Here is a 13202-nt window from a genome sequence, read left to right as displayed (position 1 = left end):
TATTTTTAAAATAATAATCATTAAAGTAAACACAATTGCATTGTGTGTTGCTTGCATTGAATCCGATGCATGTTTTCAATACGCATACGACTATGTGGACAGGTCTTGTTTTTCCAATCGCGGCGTGCTCTTCGTAGACTCTACTTTACTTTACTTTACCAAGCGCAAACAAGCAAACAAACGACCATACGAGTGAACAAATAAACATTTTGCCGTACAAGCTTAAATTTTTGTTGTTGTTATTAATATCAATCTACGGCAGGCTACAAAAAAGACTCGCGAGCACGACAAATTGCCCAATCAGTCATTGTATTGTATACGACGACCATCATAACTTATTTGTAATCGTTAATGGGCATTAAATGACGCGACAATGTCATTGCCTTTTTACTTAAAATGTAAAAGAGAAAAAAAAAAAAAAAAAAAAAAAAAATTAAAATTAAAAATAAAAATAAAAAAAATAAACGTCGTTATCAATTACAACCAACTTTTTAAAGGTTTAAGGGCAAATAAAAAGTATCCTTCGACACTAAAAGCATATTAAGGAATACAAACAGGTTGGATCCTATGACTGAAAGTACCTTTTTGTCTGTCTATGTTATTATTTTCATTGATGGGAGGAAAAGATTGGATATTTGAGGACAATGATGATGACGATGCCTTTGGACATTTGTTTTCCAGAATTAGCGGGAAGAGGAAAACTAATCTGTTTAATAAATACATGTTTGCTGCTGTTGTGAGGTAATTGAAACACTCGAACATGCGATTTGACTTTGCAACCGTGACGTTGTCCCCTTTCTTATTGAAAAGTAAATCTGGGACTCGTTCTCGTTTCGCTGAGGTGAAGACGTGACGCGGATCTCTTTTGCCATGATTTTCTTAAGATTTTAGAAAAATATAAGCTGGAGCAACGAAACAACTTATTTCAAGTGATCCCAGGCAGATGCAGACGTCCTTTAACATCGACATGACTTTACAAGCGTTTATCTTTCTCGGCTCCGCTTTATATTCACCGAGCATCACTTGTAGTGAAAATGTAGTTTGTTTGCTTGTTTGGTGGAAGTGATGAGTCTACGGCTCATTATTTCATTTATGTGTTTAAATGAAATCGTTTGCAAAAATTACAAACAACGTAATAAAAAGTAAGAAAAAAAGTTTTGTTTATTCTTCTTAACTTTTTCTATATTATTTTATTACGTTTTAATAATTAAATCGAATATTAAACATTTGTATTTATTTAACCGGGAGTACGAAGTGTTGCAGAAACTCACGCGTGAAACTAAAACAAAAAATTATAAAAATATTTAATAATTGATGCACATTTAGATTAATAAAAAACATGTTTGCAAAGCAAATGTTTGCATAAAACACTAACACTAACACGTTTAACTATTTGTTTTTGAAATTTATTTAAATTTTTTAGAGTTTTTTTTCAATTCTTTTACATTAACAAAGAATAAATATTAACTGCTTCGCTTTAGCTGCGTTCAGCCGCCGCATTAGTGGTACGTTGGTCGACGTCGGTGAACATTCATGTCGACAATGAGTGTTGTGAAGTGCGATACGATAGAGAGAAATAAGCAAACAGATTAAAAGATCGATTTGAAATTTTAATTTTATTACGAAACTTAGAGTCCCGCTTGCTTTATCGAACCATAAGTGAAGTGTCCCTTCTTTTGCATTAATCGCATTCACGTGAAGGAAAGATCGGGCCAAGAATTTTTAAATCAGTTTTTACAGCAATAATATTATCGAAGATTAAGAAAGGCAGAATGAGAGCAATTATGTCAATACCGGTGGTTATCTACTGCTGACCGTAACACGAATGTGGAATATGCTGGGGAAAATACATTTTCAATTACATGCGCGTATAATCAGGTGTACGAAACGTTTAGTTTAAGTTGAATATAGAACAAGGGGTACAGTTATGTTCGTTACTTGAACTGATTGAACTTTTTGCAATTCCAAATCATTTTCAAACAACTTCATTCTTACTCGGGGAAAGAATATTTAAAAAAACATTTTTAAATTGTCAATGTTTTAATCAACTTTATGATGCAGTTTTTAAGGCACTACTCTGCAGTAATAATAATAAATATATTCCGTTATACTGTGACACACCCTCTGAGAAGGGGGGAGGGTGTTAGGCTATTTGTAATCTTCTTTTTTGATTGCACTGTTTAAATTACGCGAAAATTACTTTGCAAAGAATGCTCTCAATCCGTCAGAGAAACACTTTTAGTGATTGCCTTATTAAGGATTATCCCGGGCAAGGTCTTTGTGTGTGTGAATTATTTTCTTTTCATTAGTGAATTTGTTTATTTAAATTTAATTAAACCGTTTATAGAAACGTGGCCATATAAGCAAAACCTTTTGCTTAACTTTAGACTTTTTCATTTTTTTTTTTTTAATACTGGCCTATAAGCCTAAAAACGATAGGAGTAAGTCAGGTTGAAAACTGTGAACGGATACCGTTGTTGCTGCTACTAACAGTTTTGCTCTCTTCCACCTTAGACCTCTCGCGTAAATTGATTACACTCCAAATGGAGCGAGAAGTGCAAGCACGGCCAAAAAATGAAGGAAAATTCTTCATTCGTTCATTGTGAACGATTTCTTTGCGTTTTGAAAGAGCAACCGGTGCGTCTAGTAACGATTTGAAACGGGGTGAGGGACAATGTTCCCTTAAAGGGAGACCTTTCAGAGCCCCAAAAGCAAGGAGATGTCTTCATTTCGTATGAAATCAATTCGAGAGTTAGAGTTTTGGATTTGTATTCGGGAAAAGTGGAAAAATTCGAATTTTTATGCAAACATCTATTCTTTAATGGACGAAAAAGAAGAAAGGCAAACACTTTATAATAATTAGATTAATGAAAAATAAAGCTACAATTTTCACTAAAATTATGAAAAAGTTTTAATTTTCATATTATGCTATGAGTAAAATGTAAAGGATCCTCTTCTCTGTTTTTTTTTTTTTTTTTCATGTTTTGTTTTCGTGTTCATGTTAAAGGCACTATTTAAAGATGAGAATATTGTTGAGAAACATGTAAAAAGAAAACATTTATGTTTATTCTTTAAAGGTTATCTTTGTCATTATTCTTTATAAAATGAAAAAAAATAAAAATAAAAAAATTCTTAATTACAATCAGAAAAAAGAAGAATACGTACAAGGAAAGCTTGCATGCCGACACAAAGGCTCGGTGGCAAATATTATTAAAAATTGAATTGTACAAGTTTCTCTATTTCCTTTCTTCTTCTTTTTGTGTTTCTTTTATTTTTCGTTAACGTAAACAAGAAATTAAATAGGAGAAATCAAAAGGAGCGAGAATACAAAAGGAAGAAAATATGAAGGCATCTATCTCTAACTCATTTATAAAATTGAATTTCTTTTTAGTAAATGCTTTATTTTATTTCTAATTTATTTATTTATTTTCATTTCGTTTTGTATTCGAAATGAAAGCACACATGTAAACAGCAATTTCAAAGAAAGCAATATAACAACAACAACAACAACTTCAATACTATTAAACTAGTCAGTGGATTGACAACACAAACGAGAGGAGCACAGTGCTCCTCATCTAATCGAGCGAACGAAAAAGAGCAACTATGGTAAGTACGGACGGATAGTAGCTGCAGCGTAGCTTAGGCCACTCTCTGCCCCCAACGTTATGCCGGTGGGTGGCAGGAGGTTCCCTAGCCGTCTTTAACTTCTCTTTTGTTGCACTTGATGGTTGATTTGCATGTCATGTCAAAAGAAAAAGAGCAGCTATGGTAAGTACGGACGGACAGTAGCTGCAGTGTAGCTTAGGCCAGTTTCTGTCTTAGCTTCGCTAGCTGTTTTAAACTTCCCTTGAATTGTTGGTCATGGCGGAGGGAGGGTTTCGCATACGGGATTTTGGACGTAAGATTTGCTGAATTAACTAAATGCGCCGATTTTCGTCGTGAATGAAATTGTTGAGTCGAGCATGTACTTGCGACATCGTTCCATTTAGTCACCAACAATTCGATGCTGTTTTCATGCAGATACAAGTCTTCGCCAAACTTGTGCCCGAAACGGGAGTTCTGCAGACGCCATACACTGTGTGTTGTTATCTTAAGTCCTTCTTCGTTTCTTATATTTCTTCGGTCTATTTTTCAAAAGAAGTCCAACGCCTTCTATGACTCTGGATAATTCGAATGACTATATACGCACATAGCATAGAAATGCATGTCGTTATATAATCTTGGAGGGAACAGGAAGTAAGTTATGTTCTGGAACCTTACGCTACGTATCTTAAATGGCGGAAACGCATTTCAATCTGAATCGAGGTTAAATCTAAGCTAAACAAACAAAGTTGATTGGAATCGAATGTGTTTAGCTCGATTGGAAGAGTCCTATTAAAGGGGCTTAATATTCGAATTTTCGTTGGAATATGGGGCTATGGGGAAAGGAAAATAACAGTCTTAAATTATGCAATAATAAGGGGTCTGATTTAAGAGAATATCTTTCATGAATTTTAATGAGCTCGAATCGTGAAATATAAATGAAATTGCTTGAAGACCTTCAAAGTTGTATTATATATATATATAAACTTAATGTAGGAAAAGTGTAACATGATCCTGCAGAAGTATTAATATTAGAGAGGAGAAGAACTATAAGTACTTTGCACACATTAGTCATACTTTATACGCTTTGTATGTACTTTTTGTGATGGAATATTAAAATGAGTACAAAAAAGTAAAGAAAGACGAAATTATTACAATAAAATGTTTTTCTAATAAAACATAAAAACACAGGCAGGCAGGCAGGCATCTTTTAAAAAGGTTAAAAGCAACACAAAGTTACACTTAACTAAAAGGATGTGAACGTACAGAGAGTTGATGGGTGGTCGAAGGCAAGAGATGGGTGATGGCAAATGGGGGACGAGGGAGGGGACGGTGGTGAAGGTGCTATTGGAATGAAATATCAAACGTGTAGAGCCCGTATAAATGACTAGTTATATATATATATGTGGCTCGATAAAAGAGCGCACTCGCTGCCTGAATGAATGTATGAATGAATGAATGAATGCCTGGAATGTTGGTTGATCTGAAATAAGCGAACAGAGCAGCAGCAACAACAACAGCACACAGGTATGCAATAGTTGATTTTAAATAAAATAATATATATACAAATGTTAATACATATGTATATACATATTCAGTTATGTTCATGTAATGGATGGTTAGATGGCTTTTTCTTCTTCCTTTCTCTCTTTCGCTCTCTTTCTCACATTTTCCGTTTATATGTACATAATCGTGTGCATGAGGAGTAGTTTCGGAAATCTCAAAAGCAAAACTACATTTCAATCAAAATAAAATATACAAATATATATATATATATATATATATATGTATATATATAAGTTTATATGAACACATATATAAAGCACACATATATGTTTATACAAACATTCATTTTGTACACACATGCATACATATATACATATAATTGAAATTTGTTGTTGCTGTTGTTCGTAATTTAAATGAAAGTTCTTCTCAAGTAAAAAGCAGAAAAATAAGACCCTGGAAAAAATAAAGAACTAGAAAAAAAACTAAACAAACTACAATAATAGCAAAACACAATAGCGACAACAGCAAGAACAACAACAAAAATATTTAAGCTTAATATTTATATTTGTATTAGCAAACAAAAAGCAACACTAGCATTTGCATACATACACATATACACACATACACACCCAAAGACACACAGAAATATAGAAATTCACGCACAAATGCAGTAACAACAACAGTAACGACAATAACAGCAACAACACAACAACAATAACAATAATAGTAACAATTTAAGGAGTATAACAAAGTGTAAAGAGAAGGAGTTTGCTTTTTTTATTTTTATTTATTTATTTATTTTTTTTTATAATCACAATCAATATAAAATTATTTAAATTTAATTACAAAACAACTACAAAATCTGGGAGCATAAATAAAGCAAACACACAAAATTTCGCAGAATCCGGTATAATATATATATATATATAAATATATATATATATATATATATATTTATATATATGTAACAACAATAAAAAAACAATTCGAACAGCATTTATAATAATGATTAAATTAGAATAACAATAGCAATAGAATTAAACAGAAATTGTTGAGTTTTTCACTTAATTTTTTTTTACTTTGCAATAAAAGTAATTTTCAAAACTAACAACCACAACAACAGTAGAACAACGCAAAAATAAGAATTTGTAATAAGTATAAAAAACTAAAAACAAATAATAATAATATAATAATAATTGTAATAATAATAACAATAATGTTGAATTAATTAATAAATGAGATAATTTTTTAATACAATACTAGCGGTCACCGGGCAGCCCATCCCAACATTTCGTGTTTTTTATATTGACAATATTAATTATTATAAAACAGAAGAGAAAAACACATATGACAGATAGAGGAGCCTTATAACCTTAAAACAATACGTTTATAAAGCGCTCTTCACTGTTTCTTTTTTCTTTTTCTTCTTGTTTTTTTCGCTTTTTTCTACTTGAATTTTTATCTAGTTTCATAATCATTGTTTTTTTTTTTTTTTGCTTTTTTGTACAAAATTTTTTAAACTTTAACATTTAAAAGTTCTATTTGTTTTATTTATCACATGTAAAAAATATGGATAAATTTTAGTTTTATAAATTAGTGGAGAACCAAAGTGAATATAAAAAAGCGCAGTTGTTTTTTTCAATAAATTTTGTAATTTTTTTTTTTTTTTGGAGCAGGAGAAGAATAATTTTAAAAGAAAACATTAAAATAATTGTAGTTTATAAACAGTGTTTCTGCCTTTTTTTTCTATTTTACACAATCTTTCAATATATATTTACAAAAACAAAACACATGTGGCAAATATCAAATTATAGGGAAAGAAAGAGAAGAAGGATATAATTTTGATAAGTCGTTTAGAGAAACATTAAATGAGTTCTTGTTCAGAGATATTTTTGCAAATTTTTATTCTATATGAAGCTGTATGTTAGTCCGACGAAAAGCCTTCGTTCCTTGTCGTCCCTTGAGCGATACGCTCGCAAAACATTTGTGAGCTCAACAGTGTCAATTTAATGTTTGATCGTGCACCGAGACGTATGAGTAACGAAACAGCAAAGCGAAAGTAAAAATGCAAAAAGCAAATAATGCGAATACTTTAATTCCTAGCCCCCTAGCTGATATCTACGATATCGGATTGCAAGACCGTTCACTCATAAACGCTTTATATCGTTTATATCGCATACCTTTTGAATACGTGTGTGTACGTGATTTTCATCCTAACAACTGCCTGCGATCTGCGGTAATCGTATAAGATTACTTACTATTCAAAGTATATTGTGATACATCTATGTAATCGATAATCGTTGATCCGATTTAGGTCATAGAGGTGTTGTTAAGAAAACAGACCGAGATGTCTTAATGGATTCCATCTATCAATCTAACTAAAATTATATATGCTTGCAAATCTCTTTGTTCCTTTGTTATTATATCCTGTTGTTAATATAATGAATTTTCGATGCACGCAAACAAGTTTTAGCAAATTTCAAGCAAAGCACCTTCTTCTTGAATCAGAAATAAACGCCTCAGCGGACAGTAGACATAAGCGTTTACCGTAAGACAAAACTATTATCTGAAAGTAACTGCAGACGACAAAAGTCAGTCCACTTGATAGACGAGCGTTTAAATGTTTGTATCAATTATCGGCCAAAGCAAATTTCTATTTAATTCGGGAAAAATCATCGTATGCTTCGTATGAGAACGCTTCGTTTTGCTATAGAAGGCAAAGCAGTCCACTTCCACTCATTTAATGTTCTTCTTTGTTTCTTTTTTTAGTTTGCTTATCTTATAAAGTTTAACAAAAGAAAACCCAATTGAATGACAAATGGATATAAAGAAAAGGGGAAAAGAAAGCAGTTGAGCAGAACTGAATAGAGGATAGAAGAGCAAAAACCGAACTGATGCACAAGTCATCATTCTAACAGTTAAAAATAATGATGATAATTACGTAATAATTATATAATATTTAATTATAAAAAAGAAGAAAGTAAAGTTGATAATTTATTTTACATGAAAATGACAAAACCATAAGTAGATAAAAAAGAAGAAAAATAAATAAAAAAAAATTAAGAAGTGGGAAGAAAATAACTTTTCTTTTTTCTGCTTACTCTTACGAAAAATAAAAAATAAACAATAAAAATGCTTACATAGAAATTATTTTACAAAGAAAATTCATATGTTTTCCTATTTCGATTTTTATGGATATGTCGTTGGAAGTTATTTACAAAGTGTGGTTATGAGTTTGTTGGTTTTTGCTTGTGTATAAAACATATATTCATTTATATAAATAAATAAATATATCGTATGTATATATATATATATGTAAAAAACATGTAGTAATCAAAACGGGTATATAGACAAAAATAAATAAAAATAAATAAATAAAAAATAAAAAACAAAACCAAAATAAAATATATTTACATAGAAATTAGTGAATATAATGTTCAAACAAAACACGGTGTTCAGCGCATTATTATTAATTGCTGACTTCTATACGCCGAGTAGTTGTGCTGCATTTAAAAAAAAAAGAGAAACCAAACGAGTGCATGATATTTTTAAAAAAAATTTTTAATTTAATTGCATAATCCATGAAAACGTTTGCGAGGATATATTCGTGTACTTGATGTGCGCTAATCGTGTACGCGTTGTGAAGGCTCTTTCTAATTGAAAATAGAAGCAAAAAGAAAAGAAAACTGCGTACGGCAGAGACCGTATCTGCGAGAGCACTTCAGCTGCTAAAGCTTAATTCGTGTAAGATAAGAATAAACTGCAAAGGTGTTGGAGCAGGTGAAATACATAATAGGAAAATAGTACAAGGATTACTCGGCTCCATCTTTTGCCTTCGGGTTATAAAATTCGAAGAAAATAAAGAACCCGATGCCCGAATACGTATAGCGTATAGCTTTCGTTAGATTGTATTTATCAATGAAAATCTAAGGCAAAGCGCCAACGAATCTCTGAGTAACATTTGATTTTTAGTCAAAACTTAATAATGCGTGCACTTTAGCGTGACGAAAAGTAACAAGGCATGGTTAGTAAGAAAATATTCTGTGAATTAGATGCAAGTTGTACTCTACGCTTGGAAAACCCGTCCAATTCTTTTTTTTTTGATTGATGCTTATGACATACGTCAGTCACCCGATCTGACGGGCAAACTTGTTACAACAGTTTAAGGATCCCTGCATAGTATTTGAATTAAGTATGATAAAGAAGTTTAATAAATTGTAGAGTTCGCATACCAGTCAAATATTGGCTATGGATATGATGGGAAATAAAAAGCTAGGGGAAAAATGTTGTCCTCTTTTTTATTTTTCTTTTTGCTATTTTGGGAAATATTAAATTTAACATGTAACCTTACATTGATGATGACAATGGCGGCGCCAACAGCAGCATTAAGGACAATAACATCAGCAACAGCAGCGAGATTGATAATAATAATAATAATAATAATAATAATAATAATAATAACAATAATAATAGTAATAGCGATGACAACAACAATAGCGAGAACAATTTTAAAATAATGTTATAATACACCCCAATATTTTCATTATTAATTTATGTGCATAAAAACTACCACCATTATCACTCTGTCTCTCCGTTTAGGTAAACTCTAACCCCTAAATAAATAACAAAAAAAAAAAAAAAAAAGAAAAAGAAAATCAACCACAATAATAATAACAGCAGCAGTAGTATCAACTTAGGTTATGACTATAGTTTTCGATTTATTGTAAAACTACAAGTATTCAAAGTTTATTATTTGTTCGTTCAGTTCATGTGGTTTCTCTCTTATTATCGATTTCTTTAGTAAAGCAGGCAATAGAAAAACTTGTATTTTAACTTAGTTTTTAACCCAGAGCACACACATATATAAATGTATTTTGCATGTTCAACTCTCTACGTACATGAATATTTAAAAGCTTATCTCTATGTTGAGATCTTTTATTGTGACAACGTGAAAGTTTGTAATTCACAGACAAAAAAAATATTTCAATGAATTTTTATATATAATAATAATTTCGATTAGTTGTGCTTTGCTATATAGGCTATCACTACAGGGGATAGATTTGGTCCGTCAAACGTTTGTAAGACGTTGATGAGCGAATCGACGAGGTGTATATATGTATGTGTACATCTGTTTATTTACTGGCCCGGCACCAATATGACACCCGCGATCTGACATGCTTGGTAAGAAGGCGGAACTTGGCTCAAAGTGTTGTTTCTCATCATAATTTGGAAGTCAGTTTCGATAGTTAAAAAATTAACTCGCAAGAGACAGAGGCTGGCAAAAGACATAACATTTATTATATTGCATGACAGTGGGGCCAGTCCGGAAAAGTGCTTTAGAAACGGATGACGCATTTACTCGCTATGGACCAACAACGCAAGATATGCAAGATATGATCTAAGGGAGAAAAGCCAACTGCTGAGATCATTACGCAAACCGAAGGTCGTTCTCTAAAAATGACATCGAAATATCGGGAAAGTTTTTGACTGATTGTATCACTCGAGGTGGAAACTGCATTAACGAATATATTCAAGAAATGGCGGGAATCGTGTTCTAAAAAGACTTGAGCGAGGTTTCGTTTTTCGAACATGGACCTGCATTTTCCGTCAAAGGGCTTCGCGCATACAATGCTGATGGGATCTGATGGACGGGATTCGACCGAGATGTTTTTTTTATGTACAAGAGTCTTCACTTTTCGAAATTTCGTCTCGAAAGTCTTTATGCTTGTGGGAAATTCTATTATGTGTTCCGTGTGTACACAATAATGTTGAGTGAAAGCAAGCAATTAGTGCTTAATAAGAAAAAACTTCTTTTCTATTTACACAATGCATTTAATTTGTATCTGATTTTGCTTTCTATTCGAAATATGGAGCACTTAACTGTCGCCCGTCTGCTTGGTTTATCATGCAAAAAAGTTATTATTTCGCAAATCCTTTAAACTTTTATGGTTTATTATTATTACTATTATTATTATAGTATCCAGGAGATATTTAGTTTTTCTTTCTTTTCACTTTATTTTCTACATTTTATTTAATCACTATTATTATTAATTCCTTTTTTTTGTTTTTTTTTTTTTTTTTTAAATTAGGTTAATACGCATATGGAAAACAGGATATGTATATGGCAGTCAAAGTATGTTTTTTCGAAATTAATTGAACTGGATTAAATTTTATGGCACACGAACAGAATAATAATAACAATAATAGCAGTTAAAGTGTAGATGGGTTATAAAAAAACAACTAACCAAGGTGTTCTCCCTGGTAGCCGAATTTTGAACACGTTCCGGTTGAAGGGAGAGAATCATAGTTAGCCCTTGTGAGGTGGTATGGGTGGTAAGGGCATTAAATGAACTTATTCTACACTTGTCTTACGGACGACGATGCCTATTGTAGCAGTGAAATGGTTAGCGAGGCAAATACTTGAAAGTTCTCCGCTTTTTCTCCAAAAATGTCAAGTTTTTATTCACTGTGGACGCTTTACATCCATTTCCTTGAGTTTGTGTTTTTTATTATGAGTTCTCTAATGCAAGACCAATGTACGGCCGCTTTAGCTCCTACCCCAATCAGGGCGTTGTGTGTTACAACCAGATTGAAAATATTAATATGCCCCGATAAATGAGTTCCACGTAGATGTACATGTTGTTTGCGTGCTCACAATGCATTCATTTCAGCTTTGAATTTTTCATTGAATTTATCAAAAATTCATTGCATAAGAGAAGCCTTAAAGTCTGTCTGTCTTTGATATGCTTAAAAAAAAAAAAAACTGACATTAATATAAAATTTGCACTTTTATTAAAATAAAATGAAAAAATTTGTGCGTAAGCTTTCCAACCATAAATGTTCTCTCTCTGCCTCCCTCTCTGTCTCTCTCACCCTTGTACATCTATCTTTTTGAAGCAAAAAGACAAAAAGAAGCAAACTCATAAATAAAACATACGTTTTCTGAAAGTGAGCCTCTTTTGAAATGGAAGGAAGCACTTTGTTTAACAAGAATGAAATCCGATATTTCATAGTCTGTCAGTTTTAAAATATGGACAGAACAAATTAATTAAAGTCAGAGTACTTAACTAGTTAGAACATTTTCATTGCAAAGTAAAATTCAAACACGTTTCGAACGATTCGCGAAGATGGAAGCGATTTAGTTGGGAAATGCTGGAAGAGAAACTGTTCCCGCTCACAAACTTGAGCAAGTTGAGATGAGAAACCATCTGAAACCCAATCAGTGCGATATACTCGTACTTTCCAGCCCGTTAAACATTCCCGGGAAAGTTGCATTACGATAATGTCGTTCCCTTCATTATTATCTTTTCGCTAAAAAGAGTTGTAAAAGTTCAAAGCTTGGCATCATCGCCCTGGTGTACGTTTAATTTATCGCGATGGGGCGAAAAGCAGCCGCAGTGAGATTTTTCTTCTTCGTTTTTCAATCACAAAACATGGAAAAGATCGTTAGCTACATTTTTATACACATTTTTATATATATATTTTCGGAAAGACTGGGTGAGATCAAGAAAATCTGCACTTTACAGCACACACATGGCTGAAGCACATTTTTAAATGTTAGAAAAGCAGTGCTCTAATAACATGTCTTGTGCCCCTTCTTCTTTTATCCTGGGTACAATAATAATCAATAAATGTGTTTGATTTAATAAATAAAATATTTAGGATCGTGACGGTGCATATCCAAGATAAGCCGTAACATGAACGAAAGTTTTCTCATTTCTTTTTGAATACGAGTTTTAAAACATTAAATCATTGTGCAGTTTAATCTTTAAAAGTTGATTTTTTTTTCTTTTTTTTTTTTTTTTTTGTACTAAAGTTATCCACAATGTTTATATATATGCATATAATATATATATATGCATAAATATATATGTGTGTGTGCATATAAAACGTAGAAAGCCGCAAACATATCAAAAATATGACGAAAAATTATATTTGCGCACACAATATGAACGTGCAAATGTTATCATTTTCTTCTTATTTTATTTTCAACTTTTATGCATCTTTGTATGAATACGTGAACCTATGTACGTACGTATGGTTATATGGATGTAGTTTCTTTAATGTTGTGTGTGTGTGTGTGTGTGTGTGTGTGTGTGTGTGTGTGTGTGTGT

The 13202-nt window shown here is 31.9% G+C and overlaps 1 protein-coding gene and 1 long non-coding RNA gene across 3 annotated transcripts in view; one reads left to right on the top strand and one right to left on the bottom strand.

The window, feature by feature from the left end:
• LOC119634740 overlaps positions 1-13202 on the bottom strand; it is a 51213-nt gene that overhangs the window by 4225 nt on the left and 33786 nt on the right. The window lies entirely within an intron of this gene.
• Positions 1393-2833, top strand: LOC119634741. The gene is made up of 2 exons (XR_005246976.1): positions 1393-1880; positions 2515-2833. It is a non-coding gene; the product is annotated as an uncharacterized LOC119634741 (long non-coding RNA).

This window comes from Glossina fuscipes, unplaced genomic scaffold, assembly GCF_014805625.2.
Source record: "Glossina fuscipes isolate IAEA_lab_2018 unplaced genomic scaffold, Yale_Gfus_2 3, whole genome shotgun sequence".
Lineage (NCBI taxonomy): Eukaryota > Metazoa > Arthropoda > Insecta > Diptera > Glossinidae > Glossina > Glossina fuscipes.
Note: the sequence above shows the minus strand (reverse complement) of the source record. Positions and strands in the feature narration are given on the sequence as shown.